The sequence below is a fragment of the Salmo salar genome, chromosome 26 (genome assembly GCF_965601325.2).
Source record: "Salmo salar chromosome 26, fSalSal1, whole genome shotgun sequence".
NCBI classification, from domain to species: Eukaryota; Metazoa; Chordata; class Actinopteri; order Salmoniformes; family Salmonidae; genus Salmo; species Salmo salar.
Genome location: NC_138316.1, coordinates 2,694,610 through 2,714,622, shown reverse-complemented (window position 1 = coordinate 2,714,622; position 20,013 = coordinate 2,694,610). Strand labels below are relative to the sequence as shown.

At 42.0% G+C, this 20,013-nt stretch overlaps 1 protein-coding gene across 2 annotated transcripts in view; it reads right to left on the bottom strand.

Moving 5' to 3' along the window:
* Positions 1-12,859, bottom strand: part of LOC106587026 (zinc finger MIZ domain-containing protein 2) — a 91,183-nt gene extending 78,324 nt beyond the window's left edge. The window contains exon 1 of one of the 2 annotated variants that reach the window (XM_014174873.3): positions 12,309-12,859. The gene's annotated coding sequence lies outside the window, so the exon portion shown is untranslated. The remainder of the gene's footprint in view (positions 1-12,308) is intronic. The other variant, XM_014174871.3, reaches the window with a different exon arrangement.
* Positions 12,860-20,013: the final 7,154 nt, after the last annotated feature.

Genomic DNA, 20,013 nt, shown 5'->3' with positions numbered 1-20,013 from the left:
AGTACTGTGAGACTCAGGCGCGTGCCCGAGTCGACCTCATGCTTTGTTTTCTTTCGTCTGTTTACCTAAACGCAGATTCCCGGTCGGAATATTATCGCTTTTTTACGAGAAAAATGGCATAAAAATGGATTTTAACCTGTTAGGGCTAGGGGGCAGCATTGACACGGCTGGATAAAAAACATACCCGATTTAATCTGGTTACCACTCCTACCCAGTAACTAGAATATGCATATACTTATTACATATGGATAGAAAACACCCTAAATTATTTTCTAAAACTGTTTGAATTGTGTCTGTGAGTATAACAGAACTCAAATGGCAGGTCAAAACCTTTGGGATTTTTTCCTCTGTTTGCCGAAAAGGAGATTCCCTGTCGGAATATTATCGCTTTTCTACAAGAAAAATGTTGTAAAAATTGATTTTAAACAGCGGTTGACATGCTTCGAAGTACGGTAATGGAATATTTAGAAATGTTTTGTCACGAATTGCGCCATGCTCGTGACCCTTATTTACACTTCGGATAGTGTCTTGAACGCACGAACAAAACGCCGCTATTTGGATATAACGATGGATTATTTTGGACCAAACCAACATTTGTTATTGAAGTAGCAGTCCTGGGACTGCATTCTGACGAAGAACACCAAAGGTAATCAAACTTTTGTAATAGTAAATCGGAGTTTGGTCAGGGCTAAACTTGGTGGGTGTCTAAATAGCTAGCCGTGATGACTGGGCTATGTACTCAGAATATTGCAAAATGTGCTTTCACCGAAAAGCTATTTTAAAATTGGACACCTCGATTGCACAAAGGAGTTCTGTATCTATAATTCTTAAAATAATTGTTATGTTTTTTGTGAACGTTTATCGTGAGTAATTTAGTAAATTCACCGGAGGTTTGCGGGGGGTATGCTAGTTCTGAACGTCACATGCTAATGTAAAAAGCTGGTTTTTGATATAAATATGAACTTGATTGAACAAAACATGCATGTATTGTATAACATAATGTCCTAGGTGTGTCATCTGATGAAGATCATCAAAGGTTAGTGCTGCATTTAGCTGTCTTCTGGGTTTTTGTGACATATGCTAGCTTGAAAAATGGGTGTCTGATTATTTCTGGCTGGGTACTCTGCTGACATAATCTAATGTTTTGCTTTCGTTGTAAAGCCTTTTTGAAATCGGACAGTGTGGTTAGATTAACGAGAGTCTTGTCTTTAAAATGGTGTAAAATAGTCATATGTTTGAGAAATTGAAGTAATAGCATTTCTAAGGTATTTGAAAATCGCGCCACGGGATTACACTGGCTGTTGCGTATGTGGGACGATTGTGTCCCACCTAGCCCAGAGAGGTTAACCTCTCTAGGGTAGGGGGCAGTATTTTCACATCCAGATAAAAAAACGTACCCGATTTAATCTGGTTATTACTACTGCCCAGAAACTAGAATATGCATATAATTGTTTGATTTGGATAGAAAACACCCTAAAGTTTCTAAAACTGTTTGAATGGTGTCTGTGAGTATAACAGAACTCATATGGCAGGCAAAAACCTGAGAAGATTCTGTACATGAAGTGCCCTCTCTGACCATTTCTTGGCCTTCTACACTCTCTTTATTGAAAACAAAGGATCTCTGCTGTAACGTGACACTTTCTGAGGCTCCCATAGGCTCTCAGAAGGCGCCAGAACGTTGAATGATGACTCTGCTGTCCCAGGCTGAAAAACAGTAGCGCATTTGGTAAGTGGTCGATCTGAGACCAATGAGACGGGTGTGCGCGTGCACGTGAAGAGTCCATTTTAGATTTTGAGTCTTTGAACGGAAAGGACGTCTCCCGGTCGGAATATTTTCGCTTTTTTACGAGAAAAATCGCATAAAAATTGACTTTAAACAGCGTTTGACATGCTTCAAAGTACAGTAATGGAATATTTTGAAATTTGTCACGATACGCGTCACCATTCGGATAGTGTCTTGAACGCAAGAACAAAACAGAGGATATTTAAACATAACTATGGATTATTTTGAACCAAAACAACATTTGTGGATGAAGTAGACAACCACTGTGATGATTATTATTATTATTATTATTATTATTATTATTATTATTATTATTATTATTATTATTATTATTATACCCTGCTGGTCATCTATGAACAATAGAACATCTTGGCCGTGTTCTGTATTAATCTCCACCCGGCACAGCCAGAAGAGGACTGGCCAACCCTCATAGCCTGGTTCCCCTCTAGGTTTCTTCCTAGGTTCTGGCCTTTCTAGGGAGTTTTTCCCAGCCACCGTGGTTCTACACCTGCATTGCTTGTTGTTTGGGGTTTTAGGCTGGGTTTCTGTACAGCACTTTGAGATATCAGCTGATGTAAGAAGGGCTTCATAAATAAATGTGACTTGATCTTTATCGCATTATTCACACACACTCAAAATACGCTGCGTCAACTTCAGTAGCCTACCTGTCCTCTTCTAGTTGGGCATGTGAGATCAAGTGCGCCTAGTATACACTACATGACCAAGAGTATGTGGACACCCCTTCAAATTAATGGATTTGGTTAGTTCAGCCACAGCCGTTGCTGTCAGGTGTATAAAATCAAGAACACAGCCATGCAATCTCCATAGACAAACATTGACAGTAGAATGGCCTTACTGAAGAGCTCAGTGACTTTCAACCTGGCACCGTCATAGGATGCCACCTTTCCAACTAGTCAGTTCATCAAATTTCTGCCTTGATAGAGGTGCCACGGTCAACTGTAAGTGCTGTTATTGTAAAGTGGAAATGTCTAGGAGCAACAAAAGCTCAGCCGCGAAGTGGTAGGCCACACAAGCTCACAGAACGGGACCGCCGAGTGCTGAAGCGTGTAGCACATAAAAATCTGTCCTCGGTTGCAACTCACTACCGCGTTCCAAACTGCCTCGAAGCAACGAAGGCACAATAACTGTTCGTCGGGAGCTTCATGAAATGGGTTTCCATGGCCGAGCAGCTACACACAAGCCTAATCAGTGGAAACAGTGGATCAGTGGAAACGCGTTCGCTGGAACGATGAATCACTCTTCACCATCTAGCAGTCAGACGGACTAATCTGGGTTTAGCGGATACCAGGAGAACGCTACCTGCCCCAATGCATAGTGCCAACTTTAAAATTTGGTGGGGGAATAATAATGGTCCAGGGCTGGGGGGGGGGGGGATGTTCGACAAGCAGGTGTTCACATACATTTGGTTATGTAGTGTATATATATATATACACTGCTCAAAAAAATAAAGGGAACACTTAAACACATCCTAGATCTGAATGAAAGAAATAATCTTATTAAATACTTTTCTTTAAACAATAAATCACAAAAATAATCAATGGAAATCCAATTTATCAACCCATGGAGGTCTGGATTTGGAGTCACACTCAAAATTAAAGTGGAAAACCACACTACAGGCTGATCCAACTTTGATGTAATGTCCTTAACCTGTTGGGGGTAGGGGGCAGTATTGACACGGCCGGATAAAAAAAACGTACCCGATTTAATCTGGTTACTACTCCTGCCCAGTAACTAGAATATGCATATAATTATTGGCTTTGGATAGAAAACACCCTAAAGTCTCTAAAACTGTTTGAATGGTGTCTGTGAGTATAACAGAACTCATATGGCAGGCAAAAACCTGAGAGGATTCTATATGGGAAGTGGCCTGTCTGACAAGTTGTTGTTCATCTTGGCTCTTTTTATTGAAGACTGAGGATCTTTGCTATAACGTGACACTTCCTACGGCTCCCATAGGCTTTTTTTTTTTTTGGCTCTGTCATATCCTCACATGGTCTCTCCTATCATTGCTACGCAGACGACACACAATTAATCTTCTCCTTTCCCCCTTCTGATAACCAGGTGGCGAATCGCCTCTCTGCATGTCTGGCAGACATATCAGTGTGGATGACGGATCACCATCTCAAGCTGAACCTCGGCAAGATGGAGCTGCTCTTCCTCCCGGGGAAGGACTGCCCGTTCCATGATCTCACCATCACGGTTGACAACTCCATTGTGTCCTCCTCCCAGAGTGCTAAGAGCCTTGGCGTGACCCTGGACAACACCCTGTCGTTCTCCGCTAACATCAAGGCGGTGACCCGATCCTGTAGGTTCATGCTCTCACAACATTCGCAGAGTACGACCCTGCCTCACACAGGAAGCGGCGCAGGTCCTAATCCCGGCACTTGTCATCGCCCGTCTGGATTACTGCAACTCGCTGTTGGCGGGGCTCCCTGCCTGTGCCATTAAACCCCTACAACTCATCCAGAACGCCGCAGCCCGTCTGGTGTTCAACCTTCCCAAGTTCTCTCACGTCACCCCGCTCATTCCACTGGCTTCCAGTTGAACCTCGCATCTGCTTCAAGACCATGGTGCTTGGCTACGGAGCTGTGAGGGGAACGGCACCTCCGTACCTTCAGGCTCTGATCAGTCCCTACACCCAAAGCATGGCACTGCGTTCATCCACCTCTGGCCTGCTCGCTTCCCTACCTCTGCGGAAGCACAGTTTCCGCTCAGCCCAGTCAAAACTGTTTGCTGCTCTGGCACCCCAATGGTGGAACAAGCTCCCTCACGATGCCAGGACAGCGGAGTCAATCACCACCTTCCGGAGACACCTGAACCCCACCTCTTTAAGGAATACCTGGGATAGGATGAAGTAATCCTTCTAACCCTCCCCCCCAAAAAGATATAGATGTACTATTGTAAAGTGGTTGTTCCACTGGATATCATAAGGTGAATGCACCAATTTGTAAGTCCCTCTGAATAAGAGCGTCTGCTAGATGACGTAAATGTAAATGTAATACAGTGGTAACTAAAAGATACCAACATTTTGTCCATTCAATGTAGACTAAATATGATGTGGCTGTCCATGTCACTGATGTGAGTGTGTGTGTGTGCCCAAGTAGAAAAAAACATGTTGACTCACCCTACATGTAGAGAAACGCCAATGCCATGCTCCTCTTTCATGTTGGCTAAACGGTCTATGACGCTGTCATACAGTACATGCTTTTAGTTTTTGTTGTCCTAGGCTACCTGGCTGAAATATTTGCTGGCTACATCTAGCTACATGTTGAACTTCCATGCTCTCAGGCCAGGTGCAAAATGTATGAAATGTATGGTTGGATCAGAGTCGCCATTATAATCAGTGGACAGTACAGAGAATTAAGTCAAACCATAAGTCCAAATCCCAATCCATGTCTAATTTAGGAAAGGGACGATTTTAGCTAGCTAGCCAGCCAGCCACCGGAGAACAACAACAATTCACTTTTCTTTTCTGGAAATAATGTAATTTGGCTTGTGATGTGATTGGTCTGAAGCCGAATCCAAACTGGCTTCCCTTGACACTTTTTTTTTGGTGCGCCAGGACCATTCACAGCTGAGCTCACTCAGTTTAGCGTAGTGATGATTGGCTATAATTTATTTTAAACAATTATCAAGGGAGGCGAAACGCTTGCTGGCTTCCCTTGCATTCAATGCTACGGGCTGCAACAATGTCATACTCTTTCTGACTGGACAGCATCAGGCAGATACGCTACACATAGTGAGACAGGGGGGCACTGTTATGTTCGCTCGGATGCTTTCTCTGGTGAAATACATTCAGCCTCTTGCAAATTGGAGAACATTTATGAAACACAGAGGCTAAAGAATAAAGTATTTTGTGTTTTTTTTCAGGGAAGTCTGGCTTCCTTTGGCATCCATGAATAGGGGCGGCAGGTAGCCTAGTGGTTAGAGCGTTGGACTAGTAACTGAAAGGTTGCAAGATTGAATCCCCGAGCTGACAAGGTAAAAATCTGTAGTTCTGCCCATGTTCCTAGGTTGTCACTGAAAATAAGAATTTGTTCTTAACTGACTTGCCTAGTTAAATAAAGGTAAAATAAAAAAATTACACTTTCCCGAATTGGATCCTTTGTTTCCATTCTACTCCTCCCTTCCTATAGGCAGAAACTCAAACAGGGAGTACCCGTGCTAAGGTCTATTCAACCCCGGTCTGGCCTATCCGAATCCATGCTTCAAGATTGTTTTGATCACACGGACTGGAATATATTCCGGGTTGCCTCTGAGAATAACATTGACGTATACACTGACACGGTGACTGAGTTCATCAGGAAGTGTATAGGGAATGTTGTTCCCATTGTGACTATTAAAACCTTCCCAAACCCAAAACCACGGATAGATGGCAGCATTCACACAAAACTGAAAGTGTGAACCAGCACATTTACCCATGGCAAGGTGGGACTCCAGACAATTACGGATTAGAAAGGGAAAACCAGCCACGTTGCGGAAACCAACGCTTTGCTCCCGGACAAGCTAAAAACCTTCTTCGCCCTCCTTGAAGATAACACAGTGCCACCGATGCAGCCCGCTCCTGAAGACTGTGGGTGCTCATTCTCCATGGCCGACGTGGGTAAGTCTGCTGTCCTCACTTGCTCCAACATGTCCACCATTGTTCCTATACCCAAGAAAGCAAAGGTAACTGAACTAAATGACTATCGCCCTGTAGCACTCACTTCTGTCATTATGAAGTGCTTTGAGAGGCTGGTAAAGGATCATATCACCTCCACCTTACCTGACACCCTAGACCCACTTCAATTTGCATACCGCCCCAATAGATCCACAGACGATGCAATCGCCATCACACTGCATCTGGACAAGAGGAATACCTATGTAAGATCGCTGTTCATTGACTACAGCTCAGCCTTCAACACCATAGTACCCTCCTAGCTTGGGGCCCTTGGTCTGAACCCCAACCTGTGCAACTGGGTCCTGGACTTCCTGACAGGCCGCCCCCAACAACACCTCTACTACACTGATCCTCAACACATGGGCCCCAGAAGTGTGCATGCTCAGCCCCCTCCAGTACTCCCTGTTCACCCATGACTGGGTGGCCATGCACAACTCCAACTCGATCATCAAGTTTGCAGACGACACAACAATAGTAGGCCTTATTACCAACAATGACGAGACAGCCTATAGGGAGGAGGTGAAGGCCCTGGCAGAGTGGGCCTCAACGTCAACAAAATGAAGAAGCTGATCATGGACTTCAGGAGACAGCAGAGGGAACATGCCCCCATCCACATCGATGGGTCCGCAGTTGAGAAGCTGAAAAGCTTCAAGTTCCTTGGCATACACATCACTGACAATCTGAAATGGTCCACCCACACAGACAGTGTGGTGAAGGCGGCGCAACAGCGCCTCTTCAACCTCAGGTGGCTGAAGAAATTCAGCTTGGCCCCTAAGAGCCTCACAAACTTTTACAGATGCACCATTGAGAGCATCACCGCCTGGTATGGCAACTGCACCGCCCACAACCGCAGGGCTCTCCAGAGGGGGGTCTCCCCAACACATTACTGGGCACACTGTCCACCCTCCAGGACACCTACAGCACCCAATTTCACTGGAAGGCCAAAAAGATCATCAAAGACATCAACCACCCAAGTCACAGCCTGTTCACCCCGCTATCATCCAAAACTCGGGGTCAGTACAGATGCATCAAAGCTGGGACAGAGAGACTGAAACACAGCTTCTACCGCAAGGACATAAGACTGTTAAATAGCCATCACTAGTCGGCCTCAACCCAGTACCCTGCCCTGAAATTAGTCACTATCACTAGCCGGCTACCACCCGGTTACTCAACCCTGCACCTTAGAGGCTGCTGCCCTATGTAAATATACATGGAATCACTGGTCACTTTAATAATGTTAACATACTGTATTCTAGTCAATGCCACTCCGACATTGATCATCCTAATAATTATATATTTCTTAAATGATTTTACTTTGAGATGTGTGTCTTGTTAGATACTACTTCACTTTTAGAGCTAGGAACACAATCAATCCGCTACATCCGCAATACATCTGCTAAATATGGTGTAGGTGACCAATAAAATTGTATTTAATTAAATATATAGCCTATAGCAGGGGGTGTGCAACCTTTGTCATATGACTGACAATTTACAATTTAAAAAATCTGAGTGCCAGTTATGATTTTCATATAAGCATTGCGGGCTATTCAACTGTGCACAGAAAATGTCTAACTGCATAACCTAATTGTAGCTGGCTACTAGACAGAGACACTGTCCATTCAGCCACACCCCACAGTGCTCCACTACGCCTACCTGTATCAAGGCACTTTCCATTTAGTGGTGCTGAATCACATATGCGGCCTTAATGTGTAGATTTTTCTTAATTCCTTGGTCGAGTTTGTTTGTCTTTATGCATCCTTGTCGATTGAAGGCCTAAGTAATTGCTTTGACGTATGCCTTTTATTTCAATGCATGTGTAGGGTTTATCTGGCATAGTTTGAATTCGCAGTCAGCTGTTTTATGCTCAGGTTACTTTCACATTGATGTCGGTATTTGATAGCGTGTATTATGCATCTATTTCATGTTGTGCTTGTAACCAATGTGAAATGGCTAGCTAGTTAGCGGTGGTGCGCGCTAATAACATTTCAATCGGTGACGTTACTCGCTCTGAGACCTGAAGTAGTTGTTCTCCTTGCTCTGCGAGGGCCGTGGCTTTTGTGGCGCGATGGGTAACGATGCTTCGTGGGTGTCAGTTGTTGATGTGTGCAGAGGGTCCCTGGTTCAAGCCCAGGTTGGGGCGAGGAGAGGGATGGAAGCTATACTGTTCCACGCTGTCCTACAAGTAGGCTAAATTGGTCAATGTAGCCTATGTATGATGAGGTTGAGTAGTAAGTACATTGTACACACCATTCCACAGACCTTTAAACCTAATATACTGGTGATAATTTATATTTTTTTTATTTGACCTTTATTTATACAGGTTCATTCTCATTGAGATAAATATCTCTTTTCCAAGAGAGACCTGGTCCAATAGCAGCAAGGGGAACAACGTTTCAGACAAAACAAATTACATACACTCACACAACATTAAACAAAACTAAACACACATACAGTACAACAAAAACATAATACATTTAAAAACACAAACATCTTGACTAAAAACAGCTGGCCTAAAAACAATTACACTCTTCTATAATATATACATCGATCAAGTGTTTGAACTCCGCCAACGAAACTAGATCACCACATTTTAAAATGTTCAAAAGAGAATTCCAGGACCACGGTGCTAAGTAACTAAAACTATTTCTACCATGACCTGTTCTAATTTTTGGTACTGTTAGAAGCAAATCAGAATGGGACCGTAATTGATACTTATTTACTGACCTAACTAAAAAAGAACAGAGATAAAATGGCATTTTACCCAATATGGCCTTATAAATCAGTGTATACCAGTGTTTAAGCCTACGCAAGGTCAATGACGACCAGCCAACAGCGCTGTAGAGATCACAATGATGTGTTAGACGTTTCTGATTTGTAATGAACCTGAGGGCTGCATGATACACTGAATCAAGTGCTCTCAGGGTAGTGGCTGAGGCCTGCATATATATATATAACATCACTAAAATCTAAAACCGACAGTAATGTACATCGTACAAGCTTCTTCCTGGCCTCAAAAGAAAAACAAGCCTTATGCCTGTAATAAAATCCTATTTTCAGCTTGAGCTTCCTTATTAAGTTCTCTACATGCACAGTGAAGCTCAGCTTATCATCAACCCACACACCCAAATATTTGTACACTTTAACTTGCTCTATATACTTTAACTTGCAATGACATGATTTGTAACATGCCTGGCATTTGAAAATACCATGCATTTTGTTTTACCCGAATTTAGAATCAGCTTTAAATCATACAGATTCTGTTGTATGATGTTAAATGCTCTTTGGGCATTTTCAAAAGCTAAAGATAAACTACTACCACTTGAATAAAGAACAGTATCATCTGCATAAAAATGAACATCCGCTGTTTCAATAAGATCCCCAATGTTGTTGATATACAAAATGAACAACAGTGGGCCCAAAATAGAACCTTGCGGAACACCTGAGCACACCTCTATGGACTCAGATTTGCAACCATCCGCCATTACACATTGTGTACAATTTGATTGGTTTATAAATTACTTATCTAGAGCATGACCAGTAATTCCACAACATTTTAACCTTTGCACTAACACAGCATGGTCCACGGTGTCAAATGCCTTCAACAAATCAATGAAAACAGACACACAATGTAACTTCTTATCAAGAACACAGTGGATGTCATTTAAAACCTTCAATGTTGCTGAAACAGTGCTGTGGCCGGACCTAAAACCTGATTGCATTCCATTTAAGATATTGTTTTCTTGGAAGTAGGTCTTTAGCTGCCTACTAACTAAGGACTCCAGTACCTTTGATAGTACAGACAATTTTGAAATGGGTCGATAGTTGTCAAGTAGCGAAGGATCTCCACCTTTCAGGAGAGGCAGTACAAAAGCAGATTTCCATAACTTGAGGATTTCCTTAACATCAAGCGTGAGGTTAACAATACATGTTAAGGGGGAGCAAAGATGTCAGCGGCTAGGTGTAGGAGGCGGGGGTCTAGTTCATCAGGGCCAGGGGATTTTTTAAATCAATTTCTTTCAGGGCTTTACACACTTCCGAAACAGAGAAGGATGAAAAGGAAAACCTGGTGAAGGAGTGCACAGGGGTGTCAGGTAAATTTATAGGGGGCTCAATTATACCTTTGACCTTTTCAAATAAACTGCCTGCATCTAAAAAATGCTTGTTCAAGGCTTTCAGAATGGAGGTTCTCTCAGTTACAATCTGAGTGTCGACCAACAATTGTTTAGGAAGCAGTGTATCTTTTCTGCACTCCAAACCTTTCACTACTTGCCAAAATTTGGATGCATTATTTACATTTTGTGAAGTAGATTTCAGGTAGTGGCCTGCTTTCAATTTACGGATCATAGCCACACCCATATTTCGAAGATGTTTAAAAGCCATCCAATCATCTGCCAAACCAGTCCCTCTTGCTTTAGCCCACATAGCATTTCGTTCCCTTATGATTTTTGTAAATTCCTTAGTAAACCAAGGGTTCTCTCTGCCCTTAATCCTGCATTTTTTTAAAGGGGCATGCCTATTGCATACATACATAATGTATTGGGAGGAACATTTTATTTTTTTGCGGTTCTCCAAATAGCAGTACAGTAAATGAGCTTCAACTGGTGGGTGTATTTCTACACCCTAGTTTTAGATGAACTGATGCCACTGAAAACTCAAGAGTCATAATTCTACAAGCCTCTCGTTCACATGTCCGATAGGCCCATAAGGGGCTTATTGGAGCTTTCATCTGTGACAGACTTGTAAGTGTGCTTTAAACAATCTACATTTGTTGTTTGCTAGGCATACAAATGATAATGTTTTGATACAGTTGAAACGAGGTGTATTTGTGGTGGCCGCAACCGGACTAGATTGTGAAAGACACTTGGCAGAATGCATCGCTTGACTGCCGTGAGTGATTCGCACAATAGCCTATCGTTAGCGAACTGCAGCAACCAAACGATTCGTTCTCGAGTTCGTTGAACAGAGGCTGTGTGTATGTGTTGGTTCTACAAAGCAGTGTCCATCATACCATTCAATAAATTAATTGCATTCATTGTTGCACCATGCGATCACTGATCCGTTTTAAACATGCAAATAGACAGTTGATGTTCGGAATACGTCTCCAGCAGGTCAAACGAACGACAAAAATGAACCGAGTCACTCGGAATCATGACTAAAAAAATGAATCGTGCGCGAACTGCACATCACTAGCTACTTCTCATCTGAACGAACGATGAAGACAACAAAAATTCGCTAACGTTAGCAAAGCTGACCATTGTCACCCCCCATTCGTAAACACACGCTACTATCGTTGTCCTATTCATATTGTAGTGGTACAGTTATGTTATATTTAAACCACAATGATTGGAAAAAATATAAATTGAAGACATTTTGAATGGGGTATAAATAAAGGCAACTGTCAGTGTGACAGTGTTTACGAAATGGTTGCTAGCCAGCTAACATTAGCTAACACTTGAGACGAATTTGGATATTTTACGAGACAGTAGTTCAATGCCAAGACAAAATCGTAACTACGTAGCCTACTTACGTTAACGTTACTTTCCTAAATATATGACGAGACGATTGAATAACATGCGAATAATGGCTTGGGCCATTTGTGGCTAACAAGCTAACTCTGTGCCCTGCTAGTTAGTAAACAACTCTGATGTAACAAATATCCTGTACCAAAATGTAGCTCGTTAGTTAGCAAAAGTCAATGATGTGGCAGTACTGTGCTACCACTAGCTATAGGTTTTATAGCTAACTAGCTACATGATGGTTTAGCCTGCTCGCTGTTTAGCTACATGCTAGCTAACGTTAGCTTTAAGTGACAATGGAGTGAAGTGGCTGCTGGTGCTGGCTTACCTTGCAACTTCAACTGCCCGGGGTTGGTCTGCGTGGCTGCAGTCTGAGCTCCGCGGCAGTAATGCGCAAACCCGTTTTCTGGATGCTTGGGACACGGTTTCATTAATATAAATTGTACTGATAAAATAACGTAGCTATCTAACGTTAGCTTTCAGGACAAGTTGCTACTGTAGCTAACTAACGTTAAAATGTCGAAAGGTTGTCCAGGCTCGTCTATCTAGGAAACTTGTTTAGGCTAACGTTACTTAACCAGCTAACATTAACTAGCGACCCTCCGCAGCGCTCGGCACCATCAGTGCTATTTCAATAAAGTACAGCTTTAATTCAATTAATTTTAAAACGGTGTAGCATTGTCCGTCACCCAAGCGTTCTACTTTGATGGATAACCCTGCCCTACCCTCTCAATAATGTCGCTAACTGGCGTGATAACTGCGGGCAGCCTGGTCTGCTTGCCTGCTGTATTGAAGGGCTGCACTTTCCTTGGCTCTGTTCTCCACTAACGTTACAGTGCGAATTCTAGCCACCACAGTTCAGCCAGCCAGCCAGCTAGCTAGCTAAGAAGCTGCTTCCTTCTGTTGCACAATGGGCTGGTGTAATTTATTCATGAGATCAAGGACTTCTATGACCACACTGTAATATAGTCTGATTAATCAGGCTGTAGTACACAGGTAATTAATTCATTTGTATATAAAGCCCGAAACGAAGGCTTCCAAAATCGTGTAAATGTAAACTATGTACTTTTACATGCCAGAATGTATAATGAAATTACATTTAAACTCCGTTGCTTCAACTGCTCGATTTTTTGGGGGACAAAATATCCATAGGAAAGTATTGTTTTTTTCTGATTTAAAAAATATATATATTTTAGTCTAATGTTGGATATTCAGTTTTCGCATGCCATGACAATGAAAATTGTATATTCTGAATGAAGAACAATGAAAACTGTTTTTGTGGGAATTTTAGATTTTTCTGAAAATTAAAATCGGAATAAAACATTTTAGAAAATGAAAAATTCACCAAAGAAAACGTGTTGATTGTTCCCCATCCTCCCCTGATTCAGAATATACAACTATCATGGCATCATTGGTTCAATAGCTATTCATGAAACAAAACTGAATATCCAATATAAAACTAATTTTACCTAGGTGCAGAACTGTACTGCTCTCTGAAAAGTCAGGTAAACAATACTTTCCTGTGCATACTTTGTCTTAAATTTCGAGCAGATGAAGGACAAACCGGTATAGTAAGTTTAAATGTAATTGTATTCAATATTCTTGCTTGTAAGGAACATTTACAAGATTTTGCAGGCATTAGTTTCAGGCTGTGTGTATTACAACCTAAATAATCAGACTAGTTGTAATTGATAAGTATGTATAACAATATTAATAACAATAATACATTATCTAATTAATTAATATTAATTCATGAAATAATAGTTGTCATCTACCTGAATTGGAATTTTACAGATGGAAATGGAGAGCAGTCAATTATTTTAGAACTGCATCAGATTCAGATCATTTATTTCCGACAATAAGGTCCCGAGTCGTTCTGAATAAGAGTGTCTGTCTGCTAAATGATATATTTGCCATATGGGCTGAAATATAAGTGGTAGTCGGTCAAAGAAAATCAACCTCTTCCAACTTCAGATTAGTGTCATACCCTGTTTTTGTACTGTAGTATAAATGTAATATACCCAGAACATATGTTGCAATGACTCCTGTTGACATGAGCTGACAGCAAGTTGTCTGCTTATCAGTCTATATACAAAAAAGGATCTAAAGCAGACCACAGGAGTCCCTCTGCATAGAGATGTTTTGCACACGGTTAGTCATAGTATAGGATTTTTTTTATCATAGCTGCTATCCCCATACATTCACTCAAGGTCTATATGACTTTGATAAATATGTGTTGTTGTCCTGCTCTGTAAATCCCTATCTTTACAGTAGTCCCTCTTGAGATTTGGAGGACTCATTATTTCAGCAAAGTCTGGAGCAACACTAGGTGTAATTACTGTGTGATTCACTGCTACCACCGTAAACAATGTAAGCCCGTGAGGTAATAAGGTGGTGCTGTTCTCATCATGAATCAGCATGCAAGTGAGCTTATGGAAATACAGTTTGTTTCTGTTTTTAGAGGAACATACCGGCACATGGAGATAAGTTCATAATAATATGCTGCCAAACAATAGTTTTCTTGAAAGGGAGTCTTAAAGAAACAATACCTAATAAGGTCCTTATCAATTGCTTATGACTATGGAAATGTTAATTACATTATAATGGATCTGTTTTCAGCTAATTCTAACACTGTTAAAAGATTAAAGAAACTAAATGTAGGCAGTCATGCACAAACATCTTTGGGACAACTTGTAGTCTTTTACAATTGATAACAACAAGTAGACCTACACTCCAGAGTCTGTGGAATGTAACCTTTTTGTAGTTCTCCCCTCGAGGGCTTCTTGGTCTCCTCGCCTGTGACTGTCACAGCATACCATGAGAATTAACCTGTAGTTGTGTTGAGCCTTGGGGATAGGCTGAAGAGAGATGAACAATTGATCTGGCCTTGATGAGCCCTCACGGTTTAGTGCCAAGTGTAGCATTCTTTAGCCAAAGTGCATGAGGGCATCTATTCAGCATGTTCGCTCTCTCTCACACTGGGAAAACTGGTCAGCTGATCACACTGGATACAAGGAGCTCAAGAGGATGGCTTATAGATGATCACCCAGAGGATGAAAAATACATGTTGAGGAAAGCTTTATCAGGGTCAAAATAAATAAACAAAAATGTACACCTTGCTCCAATAGAGCAAATATGTCTCTAGGAAACTAATCTGTCCACATTATGTTTTTCAGAGTTAATTGCTTACCTAATTGAAGGTCCAGCCTTTAAATTCCTGATATTTTTTGTGGCATCATTCAGTACATGCAGTCTATTTTCCACAGAACAAGACCATCTTAGTTCAAATGGAGTCTACTGATAAAATATGACTTGTATATAATGATGATAATGAAAGGAATACAGTGTATAAAGGACCAAAGCTCCAAAACGGAGTGATCCTGCCATAATTGTTCCTAGAGCGGAGTGAAACCTGAATGCCATTTCATGTTAGTGGTGCACTACGAGACATATTTCTGGGTTCTGTCTGCACAAGTGACGAGCCTACAGAACTGTGATCTGCAGATCCTTGTTGCCCTGGAAACAGAAGCTTACATTTTTTGGGCATATTCTCCCTGTTCCTTCCAAGTGCCCCCCCCCCCTCCCACCTAATTCATCCTACTGCACAGCCTCCACCCCAACCTGCTGCAGTCATTTACCACTGTCAGAACAGCAGGCACACACACTCACGGAGTGTGTTTGGTATCCTGTTAAATGGTCAGAGATGCACTGCTATTGAATGTATGCTGTGTGACTAAGATATGGGCCATGCTGTGCTATGGTGCAAGAATTTCACCCATTGCTGCAGAGGGTAACAAAGAAGCCAATCCAGTAATCCCAAAGGATGTTCCCACGAAAGATGCATCGAGCCTGGAATGAAAACGGGATCTTATTGAATATTATGATATCAATGTGTGTTTATTAGTCAGATAATACTTGCAAGCTATTATAATTTGATCATGCATGCCCACATTAAGTACTGTATGTCCCATGGTAGCTAACAATAAGATCCCACAGAAATGCCAAGAATACACTGTATTCTTCCACCTAATAGAGATACGACAAAACATGACATGCCCCTTAGGAGGACTTGAAAACCAAATCCAATTACCACACACTACTGTACTGTGAAATGTCAATACTTTACGTGGGTGAGTGTGCATGGGATTCTTTTTAACCTCTTGGATTCACTCTGCATTCCATCGAGTGACTTTTCTGTCCAGAACAGGAACATTTCTTTAAAGTTGCTGACTGTCAATAACAGTTGGTCTACGTCCCAAATGGCACCCGATACCCTACATAGTGCACTACTTTTGACTAGAGCCCTATAGACCCTGGTCAAAAGTAGTGCGCTATGTAGGGAATAGGGTGCCATTTTGAATGCACCCTTTGTCCCAGGATAGTGGAGGGTGGAGGAGGGTGGGGGAAAGTCCACAGAGAAGGCTGCATCCTGCTGTGAGTCCCCTCCAGGTGTATGTTAGTGTAAATATGATTATAATGACACACATAGCTATGGGATTAAAACACTACAAGAGCTCAGTTATAGTCATATAGTGATGTGAGGTATGTTAACATTATTCTAAGTACATTGTTATGATTTCTAATAATATGTACAGTGAGGGAAAAAAGTATTTGATCCCCTGCTGATTTTGTACGTTTGCCCACTGACAAAGAAATGATCAGTCTATAATTTTAATGGTAGGTTTATTTGAACAGTGAGAGACAGAATAACAACAACAAAAATCCAGAAAAACGCATGTCAAAAATGTTATAAATTGATTTGCATTTTAATGAGGGAAATAAGTATTTGATCCCTCTGCAAAACATGACTTAGTACTTGGTGGCAAAACCCTTGTTGGCAATCACAGAGGTCAGATGTTTCTTGTAGTTGGCCACCAGGTTTGCACACATCTCAGGAGGGATTTTGTCCCACTCCTCTTTCCAGATCTTCTCCAAGTCATTAAGGTTTCGAGGCTGACGTTTGGCAACTCGAACCTTCAGCTCCCTCCACAGATTTTCTATGGGATTAAGGTCTGGAGACTGGCTAGGCCACTCCAGGACCTTAATGTGCTTCTTCTTGAGCCACTCCTTTGTTGCCTTGGCCATGTGTTTTGGGTCATTGTCATGCTGGAATACCCATCCACGACCCATTTTCAATGCCCTGGCTGAGGGAAGGAGGTTCTCACCCAAGATTTTACAGTACATGGCCCCGTCCATCGTCCCTTTGATGCGGTGAAGTTGTCCTGTCCCCTTAGCAGAAAAAGCATAATGTTTCCGCCTCCATGTTTGACGGTGGGTATGGTGTTCTTGGGGTCATAGGCAGCATTCCTCTTCCTCCTCCAAACACGGCAAGTTGAGTTGATGCCAAAGAGCTCCATTTTGGTCTCATCTGACCATAACACTTTCACCCAGTTGTCCTCTGAATCATTCAGATGTTCATTGGCAAACTTCAGACGGGCATGTATATGTGCTTTCTTGAGCAGGGGGACCTTGCGGGCGCTGCAGGATTTCAGTCCTTCACGGCGTAGTGTGTTACCAATTGTTTTCTTGGTGACTATGGTCCCAGCTGCCTTGAGATCATTGACAAGATCCTCCCGTGTAGTTCTGGGCTGATTCCTCACCGTTCTCATGATCATTGCAACTCCACGAGGTGAGATCTTGCATGGAGCCCCAGGCCGAGGGATATTGACAGTTCTTTTGTGTTTCTTCCATTTGCGAATAATTGCACCAACTGTTGTCACCTTCTCACCAAGCTGCTTGGCAATGGTCTTGTAGCCCATTCCAGCCTTGTGTAGGTCTACAATCTTGTCCCTGACATCCTTGGAGAGCCCTTTGGTCTTGGCCATGGTGGAGAGTTTGGAATCTGATTGATTGATTGCTTCTGTGGACAGGTGTCTTTTATACAGGTAACAAACTGAGATTAGGAGCACTCCCTTTAAGAGTGTGCTCCTAATCTCAGCTCGTTACCTGTATAAAAGACACCTGGGAGCCAGAAATCTTTCTGATTGAGAGAGGGTCAAATACTTATTTCCCTCATTAAAATGCAAATCAATTTATAACATTTTTGACATGCGTTTTTCTGGATTTTTGTTGTTGTTATTCTGTCTCTCACTGTTCAAATAAACCTACCATTAAAATTATAGACTGTAGACTGATCATTTCTTTGTCAGTGGGCAAGCGTACAAAATCAGCAGGGGATCAAATACTTTTTCCCTCACTGTATCTCAAAGGCAATACTTAAATATATACCTAAATATAATCAATCCCACAATGAGTCAACTACATTATAGGCATGGCTGTAGGTTTCTATTATTATGGGTGGTGCGATATTGTTGGAGCTGGGTCAAGGTGGGTTTTATTTTATGGCATTGGTATGGCAATGAGTTTTTTGAGCCAATGGAGGTGAGATGTGGCATACAAGATAATATAGATTGAGCACCAGGCTTCAGCCAATGATGATCGTGTGCGGGGACAGGCTTAAACCATGTGACGTGCCAAAGAGCAGAGGACTTTGCCCCGGGGAAGAGCCATCTGACACAATGAGGGAGCCTTTCTCATTTAAAACAAGCTGTTGTTCCTCTCACCAGAGGTGATGACCGCCCGTGGTGGAGGGGCACAGTCAGGCACCACGCTGGAGTCTCAGGGGACATAGCGGGGTTGTCATAAATGAAATCTGAGGTTGAAAAACCTGCTCACTAGCAAGCAATAAGGAGCTGCGTGTTTGGCCAACACCTATCCTGAACATATCTGCCAGTCAACACATAACAGTTAGGTTTTCTCTGTAGAACATATTGGTAACCTCACCAGAAGCTGAATCTGACCAGCTGACCAGTACATGTTCTGAATCGCTATTATCTTACACTGGAGACTGATAGCATCCCTGATCTTATCTTACAATAAGGGAAAATATCCTCTCTGCTAAATCTTAAGGCTCAGACACACCGGTTGGATTGTCAAACTTTTGCCTGCCAGAGTGTCGGCTATGGAATCAATATCATGCAAAATGTATTCACAAATGTAAATCACCAATCCAAAAATGTAAATCACTTTCCACAAATGTAAATCGCTATCCACAAATGCAATTCGCTATCCACAAACAAACACCTTTTGATTTGTATTTGTAAATCAATATATTGCATTAGAATTTTTTCATAACTGCAGATATGCAGGTCATTTCCAAGGGCCTTAAGTAAAATGACTGCCATAAATGTTTGCACACAGGAGAGATATGCGCAAACATGACAGATATGGCAAACCTGCAACTCCATATTTGGAAGTGCTTAGATCACCTAACTTTTGGCAGGGATTTGACTACAAGAAAAATACAAAAAATTCTCACGCATAGAAAAAAAGTTCACTGTACAAAAAAAGTTCTCACGCGTATAAAATTTGTTCTCACGCGTAGAAAGTGATTTGGTTTCATAGAAAAAAGGTTTGTACCCATATCAAGCAAATCACTGGCAGCCTCTCGTTCAGCCATGTTGATGCCTGCCTTTCAATGCTGTAGAAATTATAGTATGGTAACCATAATATGTTAACGTAAATAATCGAAACCATAGCCCTAGATCACTCTATATTTGCAACACTATTGCGGTGTACACCGTTCATCACCCAAATAGTTGAATTAGCTGGCCAGTGTGATAGCACCACCAAATGTGAAGGATATGTCAAAGTGATTATAATCCATCCGCTGTCTCATGTTGCACAGACAATGAGCAGTAAGGAGACAAGTGTTCCAGAGGCCTCTAACCGTTTCCCCCAGGATAGGCATGCAAAAGGTGGAGTGGAGGTGTAGGATATGGAATCAGACTTTGTAACAGTATTACTTCCGTCCCTCTCCTCGCCCAAACCTGGGTTTGAACCAGGGACCCTCTGCATACATCAACAACGGTCACCCTCGAAGCATTGTTACCCATCGCTCCACAAAAGCCACAGCCATTGCAGAGCCAGGGAAACTACTTCAAGGTCTCAGAGCGAGTGAAATCACGATTGAAGCGCCATTAGCGTGCACCGCTTACTAGCTAGCATTTCACACCGGTTACACTCACCACCTT